The sequence below is a fragment of the Dendropsophus ebraccatus genome, chromosome 6 (assembly GCF_027789765.1).
Source record: "Dendropsophus ebraccatus isolate aDenEbr1 chromosome 6, aDenEbr1.pat, whole genome shotgun sequence".
In the NCBI taxonomy this organism is placed as follows: Eukaryota; Metazoa; Chordata; class Amphibia; order Anura; family Hylidae; genus Dendropsophus; species Dendropsophus ebraccatus.
The window spans coordinates 137,847,045-137,869,308 of record NC_091459.1 but is presented as its reverse complement, the minus strand read 5'-3'; the positions used below and the strand labels follow the sequence as shown (position 1 = coordinate 137,869,308).

The following is a 22,264-nucleotide window of genomic DNA, read 5'->3' as shown; positions in this document are numbered from 1 at the left end:
CAGCGGTGCAGGCTGAGGATGTATGCCGGAACCTTTCCATTGTGACACAGCAATTACTCATTGACTATTTTAACTAAAGCAGGTGCCGGAGCGCTCATGATTCATTGATATTTAACAATAAATAGAAATGTTGTTGTGGAGGTTTTCCTTTGCAGGGTAATTCTCCTGAATGTCAGGCCCTTCACCGTGTGCAGTAAATTACCAGAGCCGCCTTACAGACATTAAGTGCTTTCCAAACAATGGGATGTGGCTCTTGCTAATGACTCCGGGTATTGTCGCATGGCGTTTGGGTTCTCGCATCAGGTACTCGGAGTCATCAGCGGCGGGATGTGCAATACAAATGTATTGTGCTTTTCGAACCCAAAATACAACATTTCCTTTAGGGTACGTTCACACGTACCGGATCCGCAGCGGATTTCTCGCTGCGTATTCGCAGCCGGATCCGCTGCGGATCCCTGCCCAGTAAACTCTATAGGCAGACAAACTTGCAGCAGGATGCACATCCCGCTGCGAGTTTGTTAGCAGCCCGTCCCTTCAACCCCCCCAGTGCACTGATTGGCCGAGCGGGGCGTGCCGAGAACCCCCGAAGCAAGCTGGAGTGGGGACCGGGCGAAGTATAGGCTCCGGCGGTGGGGGGTTAACAGGAGTGGCTGCTGACAAACTCGCAGTGGGATATGCATCCTGCTGCGAGTTTGTCTGCCCATAGAGTTTACTGGGCAGGGATCTCGCTGCGAATACGCATCGAGAAATCTGCGGATCCGGTACGTGTGAATGTACCTTTTAACCCCTTAAGGACCGGGCCTGAAATGGCCTTAAGGACCGGAGCAAATTTTATGAATTTGACCAGTGTCACTTTATTCATTAATAACTTCGGGATGCTTTTACCTATCCGGCTGATTCTGAGATTGTTTTCTCGTGACATATTGTACTTCACATTTCTTGTAAATTGGAGTCGATACTTATAACGAATCTTTATGAAAAAACTCAAAATAGCGTGAAAAATTGTGAAAAAATGCATTTTTCCAACTTTAAACCTTTTCTGCTTATACAGAAAATGGTTATACCACATAAATTATATATTAAATAGCATTAGCAACATGTCTACTTTATGTTGGCGGCATTTATTAAACTATATTTCATTATTTTTAGACAATAGGAAGCTTAAAACATTAGCAGCAAATTTCCAAATTTTCAGTAAAATTTCAAAATCAGATATTTTTAGGGAACTGTTCAGGTTTAAAGTGTATTTGAGGGGACTGTGTGTTAGAAAGCCCCACAAAGCACCCCATTTCAGAAACTGCGCCCCCTAAACTCTGCAAAAGCACATCCAGAAAGTTTTTTAACCCTTTAGGGGAGTCACAGAAATAAAAGCTAAGTGTGTAAGAAATTTGAAAATTTTAATTTTCTGTGCAGAGATTTTATTGTAATCCAATATTTTTCATAATTATAAACCTATTACCAGAGAAATGCACCCCAATATTGATTGCCCCGTTTCTGCAGTTTATAGAAATACCCCATATGTGGCCCTATTGCGCTATTTGACGCAACCACAAGCCTCAGATATAAGGGAGCGCCTAGTGAATTTCAATGGCTCCGTTATTTTTGGTCATTTTTGACTGTACCACTTCAGGTTGGCAGAGGCTGTGGGGTGCCAAAACCTAAAAAACACCCCTAAAGGGACACCATTTAGAAAACTACACCCCTCAAGGAATGTAACAAGGGGTGCGGTGAGCATCTGGACCCCACAGGTGCTTCACAGATTTTCCAAACAATATGGCTTGAAAAAAGACTAAAGTATTTTTTACACTAAAATGTTGTTCTAGCCTTCAATTTTTCATTTTCACAAAGGGATAAAAGGAAAAAAAAAACACAAAACATGTAGCGCAGTTTCTCCCGAGTACGGAAATACCCCACATGTGGACATAAAGTGCCAAGCGGGCGCAGGACGAGCCTCCAAAGGGAAGGAGCGCCAATTGGCTTTTGGAAGCTGGATTTCACTGGAATGGATTTCAAGGGCCATGTCGCATTTACAGAGCCCTTGTGCTGCCAAGACACTGGAAACCCCCCACAAGTGACCCCATTCTGGAAACTACACCCCTCAAGGAATCTAACAAGGGGTGCAGTGAGCATATGGACCCCACTGGTGACGGGCACAAATGTGGAAAAATGTGACGTGAAAGTGAAAATTTTCATTTTTTCACTTTCATGGCACAAATGTGCCCGTCATCCAGGGGTCCATATCCTCACTGCACCCCTTGTTAGATTCCTTGAGGGGTGTAGTTTCCAGAATGGGGTCACTTGTGGGGGGTTTCCAGTGTTTTGGCAGCACGAGGGCTCTGTAAATGCGACATGGCGTTCATCATCCATTCTAGCCAAATCCAACCTCTAAAATCCAAATGGCGCTCCTTCCCTTCGGAGGCTTGCCCTGCGCCCACATGGCGCTTTATGTCCAGATGTGGGGTATTTCCGGACTCGGGGGAAATTGCTCTACACATTTTGTGTTTTTTTTTTCTCTTTTAACCCCTTGTGAAAATGATAAATTCAAGGCTAGACCAACATTATAGTGTAAAAAATTTAATATTTCATTTTCACGCCACATTGTTCCACATTTGTGCCCGTCACCAGTGGGGTCCATATGCTGACTACACCCCTTGTTACATTCCTTGAGGGGTGTAGTTTCCATAATAGGGTCACTTGTGGGGGGTTTAACTGTCTTGGCAACACAGAGGCCTTTTGAATGCAACATGGCCCCTCGAAATCCATTCCATCCAAATCCAGCCTTCAAAAACCAAATGGCGCTTCTTCCCTTTGGAGGCTTACCCTGCACCCGCATGGCGCTTTATGTCCACATGTGGGGTATTTCCGTACTCAGGGGAAATTGCTCTACACATTGTGGTTTTTTTTATCTTTTAACCCCTTGTGAAAATGAAAAAATCAAGACAAGATCAATGATTTAGAGTAAAAATTAAAAAAAAATTACACTAAATGTTGGTCTAGCCTTGATTTTTTTCCATTTCCACAAGGGGTTAAAAAAGAAAATGAACACAAAACGTGTAGGGTAGTTTCCCCTGAGTACGAAAATACCCCACATGTGGACATAATTTGCCATATGGGCACAGGGCAAGTCACCAAAAGGACAGAGCGCCATTTAGAGGCTGGAATGGGGGATGGAGGCCATGTCGCAATTACAAAGCTCCTGTGCTGCCAGAACAGTAGAAACCCCCGACAAGTGACCCAATTCTGGAAACTACACCCCATAAGGAATCTAACAAGGGGTGCAGTGAGCATATGGACCCCACTAGTGATGGGCACATGTGTAGAACATGTGCCGTGAAAAAAAAAAATACCATTTTTTTCATTTTCACGTCCCAAATGTGGCCGTCACCAGGGGGCCATATACCCGCTGCCCCACTTGTTAGATTCCTTATGGGGTGTAGTTTCCAGAATGGGGTCACTTGTGGGGGGTTTCTACTGTCCTGGCCGCACAGAGGCTTTGTAATTGCATCATGGCATCCTCTAATGGGAATGGCGGCCATACCTATTTAGCTGGGGAAAAGGGACAATTCTGATTTATTTGGGGGTATTAGGCCAATTATTAGTTTATAAGGTTGGAAAGGACAGGTGTCCATCAAACTCAATCTGTGTTGATCCAGAGAAAGGCAAAAACCCCTCGTAAGGCAGATGACAGTAGCCTCATCACAGGGGAAAAATTCCTTCCCGACTCCATAATGGCGATCAGAATAATCCCTGGATCAACGTGACCCCTGAAATAGGAATAAGGGACAGAATTTAGATAATGTAGAACCCCAGTGACGTGTGGTGCGCCTTGGAGCGATCCAGTATGCAGAGGCCGGGGGGATCAGGACAGGTGTCACACTGGAAAATGGTGTCCTTCCTGATCCCCCTGTTACACCACACTCTGCACTTCTTCTGGGGTCTCCCTTTCTCCAGTGTGGGGGACGTCACCTGGAAAATGTTGTCCTGGTGCGATACGGGGTCCCTCATATCCAGAAGCGCTGGGTCCGCTCCATGGCTGCTAAATATTAGGGCGCTATTACTACTTCTGATATGTTCGGATCGTGCCGCAAGCTACAGGGCAGCGAGGGACTGGAAGAGGGGGGTGCTGGTATAAAAGTTATCCCCGTACAGGTGGTGACCTTTATCCAGCAGTGGGAAGATCAGTTCCCGGACGATCTCCCCACTAACTCCGAGGATGGGGGGGGGGGGGGGGCATCTGGGGGCTGGATTCGGGTGTCCCTTCCTTCATACACTCTAAGGGTACGTGCACACTGCGGAATCGCGAAGGATAACCCTTTGTGCATTCCGCAGTTGGCACCCACCGGCGGACTGATGCGGGCGCGCGTCTCCGTCCGTGTCATAGACTCCATTCTATGCACGGGCGGATTCCGCTCTGCGTCCAACATGTTGATGGAATGACTGATGATGGAATCCGCCCGTGCATAGGATAGAGTCTATGACACGGGCGGAGACGCGCCCCTGCATCAGTCCGCCGGCGGGTGCCAGCTGCGGAATGCACGAAGGGTTATCCTTCGCCATTTCGCAGTGTGCACGTACCCTAAATCTGTAAGTGTACCCTGAGGTACTCTCACAGAGTTTGTAGAATTTCACGCCATACCGTCATCTCTTATTGGGACGGTACTGGCGGAAAAGACGTGTCTGGGGGGCAGCGTACGCTACGCTACTCCCAGACACGTCACTGGATGATGAGGAGGATGAGGATGAATGGAGGAAAGAAGGATCCCCCCATTCATCCTCACTGGCTGTTTCGGTGTCGGAGGCAATAATAATGTATGCGTCCGATACCGAAAACACCCTGGGGGGCCATCTTTATATGGGGATTGGTATATGGGGTATGTAGTGGTGTAGTGTAAAACTTTATTCAATGTAGTGTGGTGTAATGTAGTGTTTTTTTACGTGTTTTTTACAGTAAGTATACAAAAAAAAACTACGCCAAAAATGGTGTTGCTGATGAATGCCGCACTTATGTTCGGCACTTATCAGCAGACCGTGGCAGTAGGATATAAAAAAAAACCACCCTACGCCAAAAAGGAGGAGTTGCTGATTAGCAGCGCACTTTCGTGCGATGCTGATCAACACTCAGCGGCGATAGGGTGCGGAAAATAGAAAAAAAAAAAATTGGGAAAAAAAATTTTTTTTTTACTACATTCTGAACATCCCTGTAGTGGCTGATACGTGTATTACACTTATCAGCCGCTAGGGGGCAGCAGAGCGCAAGATCCGAAAATAGACGACGCTGGAGCCGGAAAAATACGAAAATAGACGACGCTGGAGCCGGAAAGAGACGATCGGGACTCACGGAAGAAGCCGAAGATGAAGAGGACGCCGGGAACCCGGAAGACGCCGATCAGGACCCCGGGACAGGTGAGTAATGTACAAATACCTGCTCCGGACCCCTCAGCTACCTAGCTGAGGGGTCCGGAGCAGGTATTTATTACTTGTGGGGACTTTGATCGCCGTGAACGGCCGGCCGGCTGGCCGGCCGTTCACGGCGATCGGGACGGTGGTACCGTGACCACCATTACTTTTTACAGTAATGGCGGTCGGTGCCGTCCTCGGACAGCACCGACCGCCATTTTTTTCCGGGTCATCGGGCCACCGATGGCCCGGAAAGGTTCCGATCGCCGCTATGGGCTTATCAGCCAATAGCGGCGATCGTCGGCATGGGGGGGGTTAACAACCCTCCATGCCGACAGGGAGAGATGGCCTGCTATGTATTATAGCAGGCTATCTCCCCCGATCGGGACCCGGCCGGCCGCGGCGCCCGTTTAAAGGGATGACGTACCGGTACGTCATGGGTCCTTAAGTGACAGTGATCCATGACGTGCCGGTACGTCATGGGTCCTTAAGAGGTTAAAGGGTCACTGTTTTGTTTTTTTTTGCAGAAATCAATAGTCCAGGTGATTTTAAGAAACTTTGTAATTGGGTTTATTATACAAATATGCCATTATCTGCATTCAAAAAGACTTTCCCCAGGCCCCCCCCCCCCTCCTCTCTCTCATTCACTGCTCATTATCAGGAAATCTCAACTCTTTTACATCAGTCGGACCCTGTGTAACCTATGGAGAGGGGAGGGGGGAGATTAGTTGGCAGCAGAGAACAAAATTAAACAGCGGGACCTGTGTGAATGCCGGTATTTAGAGGTTAAAGAGGTCAGTGCTGACTTTAGAGGAGATAGCCCAGTGATGTAGCTTTAAATTAACTCTTTGTTGTCCTGTTTTGGTGCCTCATCTCCCTCCACCCCTCCCCTCTCCTTAAGAAAACCATGAAGACAGGGGGGAGAGCTTCAAACTGCTTTCTCATGTAAAAAAAAAAAATTTTTTGCTAATAAACCCAATTACAAAGTTTCCTAAAATTGCCTGTACTATTGATTTCTGCAAAAAATATAAATAAAAATAAACGACAGTGACACTTTAAGTGTGCATTCACCTTTTCCCCACCATTTTACAGTTAATAAAGAGGCATAAATTAGTTGGTCTGTAAATAGATGATTTATCTAGTACAGTGCCAAAGCTACTGGCTAATTTCACACAGATTGGCTACGCTGTGGATACTCTACAGTGTGTTTTTGTAAGGGAAAATTAGTAGCGTGAGTGTTTAAAGGGGACCTGTGATCATTCCCACAACTTGTTTGGATGGTCCTTGGTTGCTTCTGCCTGCCACATCAGGCATGATTGATAGATCTTTGAATCAAGGCTGGAGGGTGGGGGATGCTGCCATGGATCACCCTGATGAATTGTGGTTCAGGTAGCATTAAAGGGGTTATCCGGAGAGCAGATTAGGTCATACCTATTCTGTTTCTGGTCCTGCATTTTCTCCCTCTCACCATCTCTGGGCAGAGGGGGGCAGGTGCGTGTTTTGAGCGATGGAAACCGATGTCCAATGTATTGCAGATTTTGCTGTAACATTGGGCAGCTTTTGAATGTCGATTGCAACATTCAGCGAATTGTTATTACTCTGCAAGAATGTAGTCCCTGCGCACTTAACCCACTATCTGGCGGACTAATAAATTGTCTGATCTTTCTGATGCATTCCTTTATATGCTTTACATGGTTCATTCTTGGCTACCTGCACCCTTCACCACAGGGAACCTAGGATCTTACTGCATTACTGTACTGTACATACTGTAGTATTCATTTTACCAGTTTTGCCAAAATATATAATCTGTTGCAAATGTCATCAGTTGATGTACAGTTATCAAAGTGGCTGCTATAGAATAGATTTGTGGATAATTGGACATACATTTAAAGTGACTCTTTACTCACAATCTGCCCTCCCAAAACTGCTTGGACCTTTGCTTAGCTTTGGTTAGATCTGTCCTGGGGTGGCAGGTGATGGTTATTGTCCTAAATAACAACTTTTAAACTTGATGCCCTGTGTCAAACTGCTATGGCCTAGAGTGTCTATGCCCTAGGATTGCGGTGCCCATCCGTCCCTTCTCCCCATCCTCTTCACCATTTTTCCTATTCATCACATGTCTGAACACTGAACAGGTGCCTTAACTATACAGCTCATGTGCAGTGTTCACACAGGTGATGAATAGGAGAAAATGTTCCAGGGGCATTCCTAACAATAAGGAGGGCATGGGTACTCTAGGCCACACCAATTTGACACGGGGCTGCAAGTTTAAAAGTTGTTTTTTAGCACAATAACTGCATCACCTGCCAAATGGATCCCAAGTCAGATCTGCAATTTAAAGCAGCTATTCAACAGTACAAGTGGTTTGGGGGGAAAGATTGTGGGTACAGTCGCCTTAAAGCGACTCTGTACCAACAATCTGACCCCCCAAACTACTTGTACCTTCAGATAGCTGCTTTTAATCCAAGATCTGTCCTGGGGTCTGTTCGGCAGGGGATGCAGTTTTTGTCATAAAAAACAACTTTTAACTAAACAACTGGGTCCTGCAGCACTGTGTCTAACGGCCGGGGCTTACATTTGTATATGCATTAGGCTGGCACACCCTCTCTGTCCTTCCTCCCCACCCTCCTCATCATTAGGAATGCTCCAGGCAGATTGCTTCCTTTTCCCCACCTGTGTGTATAATGAACATGGGCTGGATCGTTAATACATCTGTGCAAAGCTCAAACAGCAGAAAATGATGAGGAGGGTGGGGAGGAAGGACAAAGAGGTGGTGCTAGCCTAATGCATATACAAATGTAAGCCCCGGCCGTTAGACACAACGCTGCAGGATTATAAGTTGTTTTTTAGGACAATAACAGCATCACCTGCCGAACGGACCCCAGGACAGATCTTGGATTAAAAGCAGCTATCTGAAGGTACAAGTGGTTTGGGGGGGACAGATTGTTGGTACAGAGTCACTTTAAGGTACAGTCTGTACTCTTTGCTGCCCCATAGTGGCCAGGCAAAAATAGACATTTTCTATCACTTTGTAGCGTCTGGTATCCTGCTTCTAGTAGAGTTTTTACTTTCTTGCTCCTTTTCTTGGTTTCTTGGTCCCTCGGATATAGGGGTCTATTTACTTGGCCAATTATCTGTACTTTTTTCTGAATACTGGGCTAAGTGGGTGTTTAGGAAGCTTCATAATGTCACCCGCTGAACATGGTTCATTCCCCCTTACCCTTCTCCTTTGGGGCAGCTTTCAGATGATAAGATGTTCAAAGATGGGTTGGTGACCTGCCTTGACACTTGAAGCAGTTCTTAGCAGTGGTTGACTGGTATATGATGAGAATAAAGGGTCGTTCACACGTTGTGCAATTATGGTCCATGCATGCACTATGTGCTACAGATCTGAATTCAGAACTCCCGGTATTTTGCTCTTAAAGGGGTAGTGTGGCGCTAAACAATTATTCACTAAATAACACACATTACAAAGTTATACAACTTTGTAATGTATGTTATGTTAGTGAATCGCCCCCCTTCCCCGTGTTTCCCCCCACCCACACCAGATGTCATCTTCGGACGGACGAACGACCACTCCGACCGTCCCTAGTGCCGGCCGCCCTCTGCCGCGTCATCAGCTGCTCAGCCAATCGCGGCTAAGTAGCTGATGATGCGGCAGAGGGCGGCCGGCACTAGGGACGGTCGTAGTGGTTCGGCTGTCCGTCCGTCGATGACGACATTGGCACAAGATGGCGGACGGGGGTCGTCTAGAGGCAGGTATGTATAGAACACTACACTTCTGGGTCTAATGTGGGTGGGGGGGAAACACTGGGAAGGGGGCGATTCACTAACATAACATACATTACAAAGTTGTATAACTTGGTAATGTGTGTTATTTAGTGAATAATTGTTTAGCGCCGCACTACCCCTTTAAACAGTTTAGATCTGTACTGACACAGCCATATGTCTGTTTCGGTATGGCAGCATGCAGATTTAAACTTTCAAAGCTTCTGCCATCATTATGTATAATCATGTTGAAAGTTACAAAGTCCATTCTGTAGCAAGTCATCTGCAATTATGGACAGTACACGTAACGTAAAATAACTTATGATAAATAAATAAGTAAATAATAAAATATGATATGAAAAGATTGAGTCCACTTCGTTCCCATCAACAGGGGGCAGTACTCCATGACTCCATGTGATGTAGAGCTGTTGTTGTTCAATGGGTGTGTGGTCTACCCCTAGATTTACATTTTAGATGGGAAGTTCCTGATGGCCACAGTGCAAGATAAAGATGGGTAACTACCAGTGTCGGACTGGGCCACCGGAGGATCCTCTGGTGGGCCCCCAGCCCAGCACTTGCTGACTCACACAGTCACACTGAATCTGACTGTCCCGCCCTGTAGCAGGGTACAGTCAGAGTCAGTGTGCCGCCCCTGCAGAACTGAAGGGGCATGCTGTCATCTGACTGGGCCCTTGGGTTATAAGTTAGATTTTCACCCAGTCAGATGACAGTATGTGCCAGGGCCCCCTGGTCCAGACTTTGCTACAGCGGTACATGCAGCGTATGCCCTCCCCCTCTCACACAGGACCTGACACTTCTATCCACTGCTCCCTTACCCTGTAAGCAGACACTTGCAGGATTAAGTCCCCTCCCCCAGCCCAGATCAAACCCCCCGGGTCTCTGATTTTACCTGTCCGATGGAGAGGGGCCTCAGCCCTGCAAGTGCCTGCTTACAGGGTAAAGGAGCAGTGGATAGAAGTGTCATGTGGTGAGTGAGTGAAAGGGGAGGGGATCCTTCTCCTCCTGTCACTGTCAGGCCTGTGTGCCAGTGTGGGTGGAGAAGGGAGACTAGATAATACTGCAGCTGCCCACACGGCCTGCTAAACTTTGTGCTGTGTAGACTGTGTGTGTGAGGCAGCTGCAGTATTATTATCTGACAGGCCTGTGTGCCAGTGTGGGTGGAGAAGGGAGACTAGATAATTCTGCAGTATTATTATCTGACAGGCTATGCTTCCCTGCTGTGTGCTGACTTGTGACCTCTGCACGGCCTGTGTGCATCCTCCCTCCTCCCCATCTCTCCCTGCAGCCTCCAGGATCCTCTGTCTCCCTCCATCCATCCATGCCTACCTGTGCCCCTGCTGGTATCTGAGTAAGATTACTTGTGCTGTCTGTATTACATATGTCTGTCTGTATTGATATCTCTAGCTCCACTTTTGTTCTATCTATCTATCTATCTATCTATCTATCTATCTATCTATCTATCTATCTATCTATCTTAATCTGTCTATCTATCTGTCTGTCTGTCTCCTGTCTGTCTCCTGTCTGTCTATCCATCCATCTATCTAGTCACAGCACTTTTTCTACTCTTTGCTGTCCCATAGTACCTGCAATCAAAGTATAATGTGAGATTATGTATTCTTAATCCTTGGAAAACGTAGCTGGGGTCCGCGCCGCAGATTCCGCTCGGAATCCCGCCAGCCTTACTGTCTTAATGTGATGTCTCGCGTGCCTCTGCTCAAAGAATTGACATGTCAGTTCTTTGAGCGTAGAGCAGAGGCACGCAAGACATCACATTGAGACAGTAAGGCTGGCGGGATTCTAGGCAGAGCAGAGGTCAGCCTGTTCTAGGTCTGACTGGTTGTTCACTGGTGGGCCCCAAGGAAAATTTCCTCTGGTGGGCCCCAGGTACCCCAGTCCGACACTGCCCCAGCGTGTTGGTTAAGTTGCACTTAAGGCTGAAGTACCCCGCTGATCACCTTGGATAGTCACAAGGGATTAGCTCCTCCTAAATGTACAAACCGTACAAACCTGAGGCCCATATTCCTGGATCTGGCATTCCGTGATCTCTTATGGCAATAGGTGGTATTCTCCAAGGCTTAAGGTCACCCCTACAGAGTTCTGGCCCAGTGTATTAAAGGAGTTGGCCATGGAGCCCCCTGATGCGGCAGGCCCCATAGCAACCGCTCAGATGGCTAACACAGTAGTTTGACAGATCCTACAAGTATAACTATTGGTATTTGGTGAGATGAGACTATCCCTTTAGGGTGCGTTCACACCTACAGGATCCGCAGCAGATTTGATGGTGCAGATTTGATGCTGTGTTCAGTTATTTAAATGAAATCTGCTGCGGATCCGCAGCAGAAAATACGCTGCGGATCCGGTGAGTGTGAACATACCCTTAGGGTACAAACACACACACACCGTATACGCAGTGTATTTACTGCTGCTATACGCAGCAAATTCGCAGCATATACGCAGCAGATTAGATCTAAATAACTGAACACAGCATCAAATCTGCACCATCAGATCTGCTGCGTATTTGCTGTGTATCTGATGCGTATACAGTGTGTGTGTTTGTACCCTTAGGGTGCGTTCAAACGTACAGGATCTGCAGCAGATTTGATGGCGCAGATTTGATGGCCCAGAGTTACTTTGCATTGAATCTGCAACTTCAAATCTGCGCCATCAAACCTGCTGCAGATCCTGTATGTGTGAATGCACCCTTAGGGTGCCTTCCCACACACCGGATCCGCAGCAGATACGCAGGTGCAGATTTGATGCCGCGTTCAGTTAATTAGATCAAATCCGCTGCGGATCCGCAGCAGAAAAACCCTTTAGCAAATAGCAAGAAATAAAAGGTGTTTATATTGCAGCTACTTGATGTGCAGTGCTGCGCCCCCTCCCATGCTGCAGGATAATAAGAGGCGCTCTGTCATACAGGGGGGAGTAGTGGGCCCTGCTGGAAGCTGCTGTTTTCTGACTTGTGAAGCTGTAATTTTCTCTTTCATGTGAGTTTTCTCTGGCTGAATTTCTCAGTAAATGCTCATCACAGTCCGGCTTCCAGGCAGTAACTGTACTGACAAGCCGAGATCTGGGAGCTCCATACAATGCTCTTTCCACTCAGTATTCCAAGATCGGCTCATTGTTCTCACACAACCATTAGGGTCCTATTCCACGGGCAGAGAAGGGCCCGATCAACAATGTAAACGAGCGCCGATCTGCTAGATCGCTGTTCGTTAACTGGGCCTATTCCACGGCCCGATGATCGTTGAGCGAGGGCTGCAGGGACATGGTTACTGATGTCCTTGCAGAACTTGCAGCATACATTAACTGTCAGTTCTTCTCCTCCGCTCTGTCTTCCTCCCCTGGTCCCACACACTCTAGCTGCAGAATGGCCTGTCAGCTGAAAGGCCACTCAGCCAATCACAGGCCGCAGCGGTCCCGGCCTGTGATTGGCTGAGCGCTCCGTCAGCTGACAGGCCATTCTGCAGCTAGAGCCTGCGGGACCCGGGGAGGAAGACAGAGCGGAGGAGAAGAACTGACAGGTAATGTATTGTGCTTCTCAAACAGTCGGTCGCCCGCCGCGCACCGCTATTCCAACGTAGCGATGCGCGGTGGGGGAACGATGATTTTAGGTCTGGCCCTAAATGAACGATTAGCCGATGACACAATCATCGGCTGATCGTTCTTTCTACTCCACCGAGCGATAATCGGCCGCATCGGGCCAAATGGAGCCGATTATCGTTCCTGTGGAATAGGCCCCTTAGTGATGTATGTCTAATTAAATATATAATATTGTTATTATCGTTTAGATGGAACAATCAGAGTAGTCTAATAGTGTAAAGTGTTTGGAATAAATCGTAATATTTAAAGGGGCCTCACTCCAATACACAACTATAGGTTTCACTATGGAAAAAAAAAAAAAAAAAAAAAAAAGTATTCTGTACCATGGAGTTGTGTCTTTATTTAAGAGGAAAGAGCTCTCATTGGTACACAAATCGCAAAGAACAATAACCCCTTGAATACTACAGCTGTGCAATACACAGGTATACGATATACATACTAGCGACATCTAGTGGCAAAACTTAGGTACGACTGCATCACCACTTCGCTTTTGCGAAGGGTGTGTATACTAGCAACACCGTGGTGGGACACCTCGCCTTGCATATGCTGACCCCCTATGTTTGACCCACATGGCTGACCCTGAACTTGTGCCGCTTGCCAGAGTCTGGACCTAACTCCACTGCCTTGCTGGCAGGCCATTACTTATACTAAGGCCACTCTTGGAAAGCGACCTAGCCAAACTGATTGGGTAGCACAGTGGGCCCCCACACCAATTGATGTGTTCCAAGCCCTGTGTAGTTGAAAACATTGGGTAAGGGTCCTATCAGACATAATAATTCATACCTCCCAACTTTGGCTGAGTGTAAAGAGGGACATAGACATGCCCCAACCACACCCACGTCCCAAGACACCCGGCAAACTTGCCCAAACACTTCCCACAATCATAGGGCAGCACATCACAAATTTTATTACAGCATTTTGTTCCCTCTGTGCCAGCCCTACCCTCTCTGTGCCAGCCCTCTCCTTTCTGTGCCAGCCTTTCCATCTCTGCCCCCTCTGTGTACCAGCCCTCCCCTCTCAGTGCCCCCTCTGTGTTCAGTCCTCCCCTTTCTGTGCCCCTCTCTGTGCTAGTCCTCTCCTCTCTGTGTCAGTCCTCCCCTCTCTTTGACAGTCCTCCCCTCTCTGTGTCAGTCCTCCCCTCTCTGTGTCAGTCCTCCCCTCTCTGTGACAGTCCTCTCCTCTCTGTGCTAGTCCTCTCCTCTCTGTGCTAGTCCTCCCCTCTCTGTGACAGTCCTCCCCTCTCTGTGACAGTCCTCCCCTCTCTGTGACAGTCCTCCCCTCTCTGTGACAGTCCTCCCCTCTCTGTGACAGTCCTCCCCTCTCTGTGACAGTCCTCCCCTCTCTGTGACAGTCCTCCCCTCTCTGTGACAGTCCTCCCCTCTCTGTGTCAGTCCTCCCCTCTCTGTGTCAGTCCTCCCCTTTCTGTGCCCCTCTCTGTGCTAGTCCTCCCCTCTCTGTGTCAGTCCTCCCCTCTGTCAGTCCTCTCCTTTCTGTACCCCTTCTCAGTGCCATCCCTTCCCTCTGTGCCAGCCCTCACCTCTGTGTCAGTCCTTCCTTGTCTGTAAACCCTCACTGTGCCAGCCCTCCCCCCTCTATGCCAGCTCTCTCCTGTCTTTGTCAGTCCTCCCCTCTCTGTGACAGCCCTCCCCTCTCTGTGACAGCCCTCCCCTCTCTGTGTCAGCCCTCCCCTCTCTGTGTCAGCCCTCCCCTCTCTGTGTCAGCCCTCCCCTCTCTGTGTCAGCCCTCCCCTCTCTGTGTCAGCCCTCCCCTCTCTGTGTCAGCCCTCCCCTCTCTGTGTCAGCCCTCCCCTCTCTGTGTCAGCCCTCCCCTTTCTGTACCCCTTCTCAGTGCCATCCCTTCCCTCTGTGCCAGCCCTCACCTCTGTGTCAGTCCTTCCCTGTCTGTAAACCCTCACTGTGCCAGCCCTCCCCCCTCTATGCCAGCTCTCTCCTGTCTTTGTCAGTCCTCCCCTCTCTGTGTCCCTTCTGAAGGGCAGCCCTCCCTTCTCTGTGCCAGCCCTTCCCTCTGCGTCCCTTCTGTGTGGCAGCCATCCCTATCACTGACAGCTGGGACCCGCCGCAGATGACACAGGCACAGCATAGGATGAAGCAACATTAACACAGGGCAGCAGCGGAGGTGGTGGGTATTGTGGGACACAGTGTGTGTTCTGGGACAGCACCCCAAGATTAGGAATGTCCTGCCGTATCCGTTTGGTAACTTTCATAATCTTCGGCCATCTGTGGCCACAAATGAGTGACGATAAGTGAGATCAGCGCTCTTTGCAATGCCCTAAGGCCCCATTCACACGTCCGTGTCAGTTTTTACTGTCAGGAGACCTCAAATGTCATCAGGAAAGTATCAGGATTTCCTGACAGTAATCCGTTTTTACCATCAGGAAAAACCTTCATGGTTTGTGCGGATCGGGCGGCTGCTTTGCTGTCCGGGGGGGGCATCAGGCGGCTGCTTTCTGGTGAGGGGGGGGGGGGCTGCCTGTGCTGATGTCCGGGCGGGGGGGCCGTAGTTGCGGGGGCCGGCGGGCTCTCACCTATCCGGAATCACGGGCACTTTCCTGATATACATCAGGAAAGTGCCCGTGATTCCGGCGCTCCCATAGACTTCTATGGGGGCGTGTGGGCCGGAATTCCAGATAAAAATAGGACATGTCCTATTTTTTTCTGGATCTATTTTCCGGAACGGACAACCTTCCGGGAAAATCCAGAAGGGTGTCCGTGACTAATTAAAGTGTATGGGTCCGGAAATCCGGATGGTTTTTCCAGACGTGTGAAGGGGGCCTAAGACAGCACAACTTATTGAGCGGCAGGGACTCCCAAACGATCCCTGTATAGTTTGTGCAGCCATTTAACAACATTGTTATTGGACACACATCACCTGTTTACACAAGAAGTTATAAAATCATAAATATAGTTTACAGAGCCTAATAATTTATGATGAGATGGGACTGTCATCACTATACAAACAGTGCTGCATGCTTTCCATGGGTCTCAAATATTAAAGGATGTGCCCCCCCCCCCCCCATTTATAATATAGCGCCATATCTGAGCGTTGATTGCTGCTCCCTCACCTTCTTTTCTGATGACACCTTCCCCTTTAAGCTAATGCTGTGTTTATACGGAACGATTATCGTTCGAATTTTCGCAATAACGATCGCATTTGAACGATAATCGTTCCGTGTAAACACAGCAAACAATTCAAAATCATTAAACAATCGATTGGGCGAAGTATCACTTTGTGTAAACGCAGCATAAGTTCACACAGCGTAAATGAAAAATTAATTAAGCAATTTGCAACAACGGCCGTGATTAATTGATAATTTACATTGTGCTGCCGACAATGGAATCCCGCCAGAGTGTATACACATAGGGGCCTATTCCACGGAGCGATAATCAGCCAAATCGGCCCGATTCAGCCGATTATCGCTTGGTGGAATAGAGAAAATGATCAGCCGATGATCGTGTCATTGGCTGATTATTTATTTAGGCCCAAACCTAAAATCATCGGTCACCCACAGTGCATCGCTTCGTGGAATAGCGGTGCACGGCGGGCGACCGACGATTTGAGAAGCACCTTACATTACCTAGCAGGGCCAGTGATTGGCTGAGTGGGACCCGGGGAGGAAGACTGAGCGGAGGAGAAGCCCTACTAGGTAATGTATGCTGCATAGGGCTGCAGGGACATCGGTAACGATAACCCTGCAGCCTTCGCTAAACGATCATCGGGCGGTGGAATAGGCGCTCGTTTACACTGTTGATCAGGCCCGAGGAATAGGGCCCATAGTATACACTCCAGCCCGGATTGCAAGGGGCCGCAATGAAAACTGACATGTCAGTTCACACAATGGAGAGTGCAGCTCCGGCCACACTATTCCATTGTGTGCAATGGTGAATGGGGATGTGGGCACACACACGGATGCATCCCAATTCAATATAAATTAAGTTCGTCTGACCAGTACTGCACTAGCGGCCCGGGCTAAAGTTCACTGACACCGGCCGTTCTGTGACATGGCCGGTGTCATACGCTGTGTAAACCCGGCCTTAAAAGTGCATGGCTGCAAAAGATCAGGAGGAGTGGTTGCTGCTCTGCGGTCTCTAGGTATTATAGGAACAGGGTAGACCCTAAAGTGTCCCTATCCTGTACAATGTATGGGGAAAGCATTTTATACACACACACTTACAATATAGCGCCACATATGTGATAGGCACCACCCTTTGTTTGTAATGTGGCGCCACGTATGAACGTTAATAGGCTCCCCCCACACACATACACTCACTTATAATAAAGCGTCACATTTGAGCATTGATCAGAGCCTCCTAACACACACACATGTACAATGCATACAAGCCCTAGTAAAGCGCCATATATGAGGGTTGATAGGTGTCCCCCCCTACACACACATACATTTGTAATACAGTGCCGCATATGAGCATAGATGGGCGACCTCCCTACATATATAATATGGCGCCACATATGAGCATTAAGCAGCGCCCCCCCACCACCCCCAATTTATAATACAGCGCCACATATGAGGGGTGATTGGCCACTAATCAGGGGCGGCACCTGAACTTGTCACTTGCTGCCATCTGCAGCCACAGAACATATGAGGCAGCTGCAGGTCGGTGCTGCTATGTGTAACATCTCCTTTATCTTGTGTTTTTGATGCATTTTTGCCACAATTTTCCTGCAATTTGCAATAACATTGTGCTATTTTCTGCCAATTTCACCAAAATCAAGGCAAAAATGCTGCTATTTTGAAGAAGTTGCGCAATTTGCAGCAAAATAGCCAGAAAATTGCAAAAATGCATTAAAAACAGCAAATGTGAACACAACTTTTTACTAAGAATGGGGGTTATTTGTTAAGCTTTCTAATGGTAAGAGTCTCTTTGTTGCCCATAGCAACCAATCACAGCTCAGCTTTCATGTTCCCAGAGCAATGTGAGAAATGAAGCTTAGCTGTGATTGGTTGCTTTGGGGCTCTTGCTACAGCAGCACAATACATTTCCCTTAGTAGCCCATAGCAACCAATCAGAGCTCCTCTTTCACTTTACCCAAGGCAAATAATATGTGAAAGCTGAGCTGTGATTGGTTACTATCTGGAAACAAGGATAAATCTACTGAGACCCCACCGGGTGTTTTTGTTTGGGCAGCGTATACTCCTACAGCCAGTGGCAGAGGGAAGAGCTGGAGAAGGAGAGTGACCAGCAGGGGGCGCTCCTGTGTGCCGTCCACCATGGTTGTAGTTCCCCTTTCCTCCTCACCTCACACAATAACGGTGAGTACGGCAGAGCGGCCATCTTTGGGGGGGGGGCAGAGCTGACAGGTACAGTGTAAGAGAGGTGGTGTATGGTGTTTTTAGTGCCCCACATTATCATTATTACACACTTACACCCTTGCACACCTTACTACAATGTATAGTGACATAAAAAAGTACACATTTTTGGCAACAAGAAAAACCTTTATTTAAGTTATTAAATTATTCGCTGTCGGCTGTAGGGATGTCCCTCGGAGCGTGCTGTGGTGGTGGCGGTGGGGAAGCCGCTGAGCACTTTCTTGGAGATGATGGCCAGGCATTTCCTCAGCTCCTCGGTACTGGTGAAGCATCGCAGGATCAGTCTGATGCTCTGTAGGAAGCCGATCAGCATCCTGCTGGTGGTTGTAGTCCAGAACAATGTCGCACTCGCTGTGATTGCTTGCAGATCGCTGGTGCTGATGGTGGAAATCCACGTGATCCGCTCACCGGCAGTAGTAGTGGTGATCCAGGTGGCTGTGGTCATCCAGATCTCCAGGAAGCTGGTGAGGGTGGTGGTCCAGATGATCAGATCTCTTGTGCTGCAGATCCAGGTGATGAAATCACAGGCGGTGGTGATCACACTCACTGGCTCTACAGCAGCTGTGATCCAGGTCAGCAGGTCACTATTAGTGAAAGTTCAGCTCAGCAGGCGGCTGGCGGTGGATGTCCAGCTAAGCAGGTCAGTGAAGGTGGTTGCTGCACTCTGGAGATGGCTGCTGATGGAAATGAGGTCACAGGTGGTCATATTCCAGTTGGGCAGGTCTCCAATGGTGTTGTTTGGGCTCTGCATTTTGATGGTGCTGGAGTTGCTACGCTGCAGGTTGGTGGTGGTGGAATTGGGCCTCTGCAGGTTGGTGGTAATCTTCCAGCTTGGCTGCTCTCTGATGGAACTGCAGGCCCCTGGTGATATTGTCCCATCATTTCAAATGATTCGCTGTCGGCGGTAGGGATGTCCCTCGGAGCGTGCTGTGGTGGTGGTGGCGGGGAAGCCGCTCAGCACTTCTTCGGATATGATGGCCAGGCATTTCCTCAGCTCCTCGGTATTGGACAGACATCGCACGATAAGTCTGATGCCCTGTAGGGCGCCGATCAGCATCCTGCTGGTAGTGTTCATCCAGGACAACGCCTCACCCGCAGTTAGCAGCCAAGCGCACCTGTTGCAGCGACTGGTCAGCCAAGTGAGAAGCTGGAGGGTTGTGGCAATCCACACCAGCTTCTCACTTATGCTGCTCAGTGCGGCCTGCAGATCGCTGGTGGTGACGGTGAAAATAAACGTTGTCAGCTCACCGGTGGTGGTGTTGGTGATCCAGGTGGCTGTGGTCGCCCAGATGTCCAGGAAGCTGCTGCGGGTGAGGGTGGTGGTCCAGGCGATCAGGTCTCTGGTGCTGCAGATCCAGTTTATGTAATCACAGGTGGTGGTGATCACACTCACTCTCTCTACAGCAGCTGTGATCCAGGTCAGCAGGGCGCTATCACTGAAAGTCCAGCTTAGCAGGCGACTGGTAGTGGATGTCCAGCTGAGCACATCGCTAACAGCAGTCAGCCAGCTAAGCAGGTCAGTAAAGGCGGTTGCTGCGCTCTGGACATGACTGGTGATGGATATCAGGTCACAGTCGGGCAGGTCTTCAATGGTGGTGTTTGGACGCTGCAGGTTTCTGGTGGTATAATTGGGCCTCTGCAGGATGGGGGTAATCTTACAGCTGGTCTGGTCTGTGATGGTGCTGTTTGGCCCCAGGCCCAAGGTGATATTGTCCCAGCTGAGCGGGTCGCTGATGGAATTGCCCCAGCTCAGCGGGTTGATGAAGGGTTCAATCATGCTGAGTGGCTGTCTGGTGGAAAGACAGCCCACTAGGATTGGAACCAGATAGCACAGGAGGTTGCCAAAAATGGCAAGCTCCCTGTCAATCCTCTCCTCTCTCTCCATGGATTGACGAAAATCGAAAACACTAGAAATGACTATCAGTATACACAGGCAGAAAGCAAGGTAATACCAACAGTGTGATCGCTAGTGAGTCCCTAAGAACAGAGATTCTGGGGCTCTGCACCTTCTCTTATAGGGCCCTTGGATGACATCACCAATTATGTTACTTACGTGATGTCACTGCTTGTCGTAGTGATGTCATGAGCATGCCCGGGCACGTTGTCAGGTTGTTGTTTCAAGTTGTTGTTGTTGTTTACAAGTAAATGGAAAAACCGGATCCAACCGGTTCCAACCGGATGGCACACAATTGCATCGGTAGTTGCATCCGATTTTTCCATAAAATGTATACGTTAAACGTATAGGATAAAACGCATTGTGAACCTAGCCTTAGCCATGTCACCCACTATACAATGTCAGATGTGAAATAGGCTTTTATGGCCTCTCAGAATGATGTAGGGTGAGTTCAGACATGGAGGATATGTTGCAGATTTTTACAGCCCAATACATGGTGGCATAGAGCTCCCAAACAGTAACAGGACCCTCTTTGTGCCCCCCATCTGTAGGTGAGCTGCACCTTGTCCTTCAGTCTGTAGTTAGCCCGTCTCTTGGTGCAAAAAAACCTTTGCACTTATGAACTGTGACAATGCCCCCCGTCACTGCACCCCTAGATAAATTGGGCCACTGTCCTCCTAAATCATTGTTTCCTAACCACTGGCTCTTCAGCTGTTGCCAAAATACGACTCTCATCATGTCCTTCCAGTAGTGCATGATGGAAGTTGTAGTTTTGCAGCAACTGGAGAGTGAGTCACTTGTTGGAGAACACTGGATTAAATAAACAGTTTTCCTAAATCCTTCTTTCCCAGTCAGTGACTTTTCAGCTGTTGCCAAACTATAACTGCCATCAGTGTCTGACTGGGCCACCGGAGGATCCTCTGGTGGGCCCCCAGCCCAGCACTTGCTGACTTACACAGTCACACTGAATCTGACTGTCCCGCCCTGTAGCAGGGAACAGTCAGAGTCAGTGTGCCGCCCCTGCAGAACTGAAGGGGCATGCTGTCATCTGACTGGGCCCTTGAGTTATAAGTTAGATTCTCACCCAGTCAGATGACAGTATGTGCCAGGGCCCCCTGGTCCAGACTTTGCTACAGCGGTACATGCTGCGTATGCCCTCCCCCTCTCACACAGGACCCGACACTTCTATCCACTGCTCCCTTACCCTGTAAGCAGGCACTTGCAGGATTAAGGCCCCTGCCCCAGCCCAGATCAAACCCCCTGGGTCTCTGATTTCATCTGTCAGATGGAGAGGGGCCTCAGCCCTTCAAGTGCCTGCTTACGGGGTAAAGGAGCAGTTTCGGTGACCTCCGTCACCCTTTTCAAGCATTGAAAAGGTTGACTGAGGTCACCGAAACGTCGCATCATACGTCACTATTTTTTTGCTGTGCTGCACGTATGCTTTTTTTCACTTTGCTATGAAATAAACAACTTTTTCAACACGAGTTGTGCTGCGGGAAATTTGTGAAATAGCTGAGTGGTACTCCGGTCAAGTACGTTCCTGCTGGCACATGGGACTTATCGTTTGTTGGTGGTGCCCCTAATATACAGTTGGACTATCTTTATCTATCTATCTATCTCCTATCTATCTATCTATCTATCTATCTATCTATCTATCTATCTCCTATCTATTATCTATCTCCTATCTATTATCTATCTCCTATCTATTATCTATCTCCTATCTATTATCTATCTCCTATCTATTATCTATCTCCTATCTATTATCTATCTCCTATCTATCTGTCTATCTCCTATCTATCTGTCTATCTATCTATCTAGTTCAAAAGATATATCCCGGCACTCCAAAGATCAAGTTAGTGTCTTTTATTGAAAAACTTCATTAGTGCACAGCACAGCAAATAGGTTATGATGCTATTTGCTGTGCTGTGCACTAATGAAGTTTTTCAATAAAAGACACTAACTTGATCTTTGGAGTGCCGGGATATATCTTTTGAACTGGAATCTATTGAGTTCGTGGTCTGGACATTCCCTGGCACCCGTGTTTCTAGGAGGTGCGGCTGGATATAGATTGTCTGTCTATCTATCTATCTATCTATCTATCTATCTATCTATCTATCTATCTATCTATCTCTCCTATCTATATATCTATCTATCCCATAATCCAACCATCGCACTTTTACTACTCTTTGCTGTCCCATAGTACCTGCAAGCAAAATATAATGTTAGATTATGTATTC

At 48.2% G+C, this 22,264-nt stretch overlaps 1 protein-coding gene across 6 annotated transcripts in view; it reads left to right on the top strand.

Moving 5' to 3' along the window:
• TDRD15 (tudor domain containing 15) overlaps positions 1–22,264 on the top strand; it is a 119,120-nt gene that overhangs the window by 73,516 nt on the left and 23,340 nt on the right. The window contains exon 1 of one of the 6 annotated variants that reach the window (XM_069973108.1): positions 10,255–10,534. The exons of 4 other annotated variants lie outside the window; for them this stretch is intronic. The gene's annotated coding sequence lies outside the window, so the exon portion shown is untranslated. Of the gene's footprint in view, positions 1–10,254; positions 10,535–17,815; positions 18,077–22,264 lie in introns of those variants that run through there. One more of the 6 variants, XM_069973109.1, reaches the window with a different exon arrangement.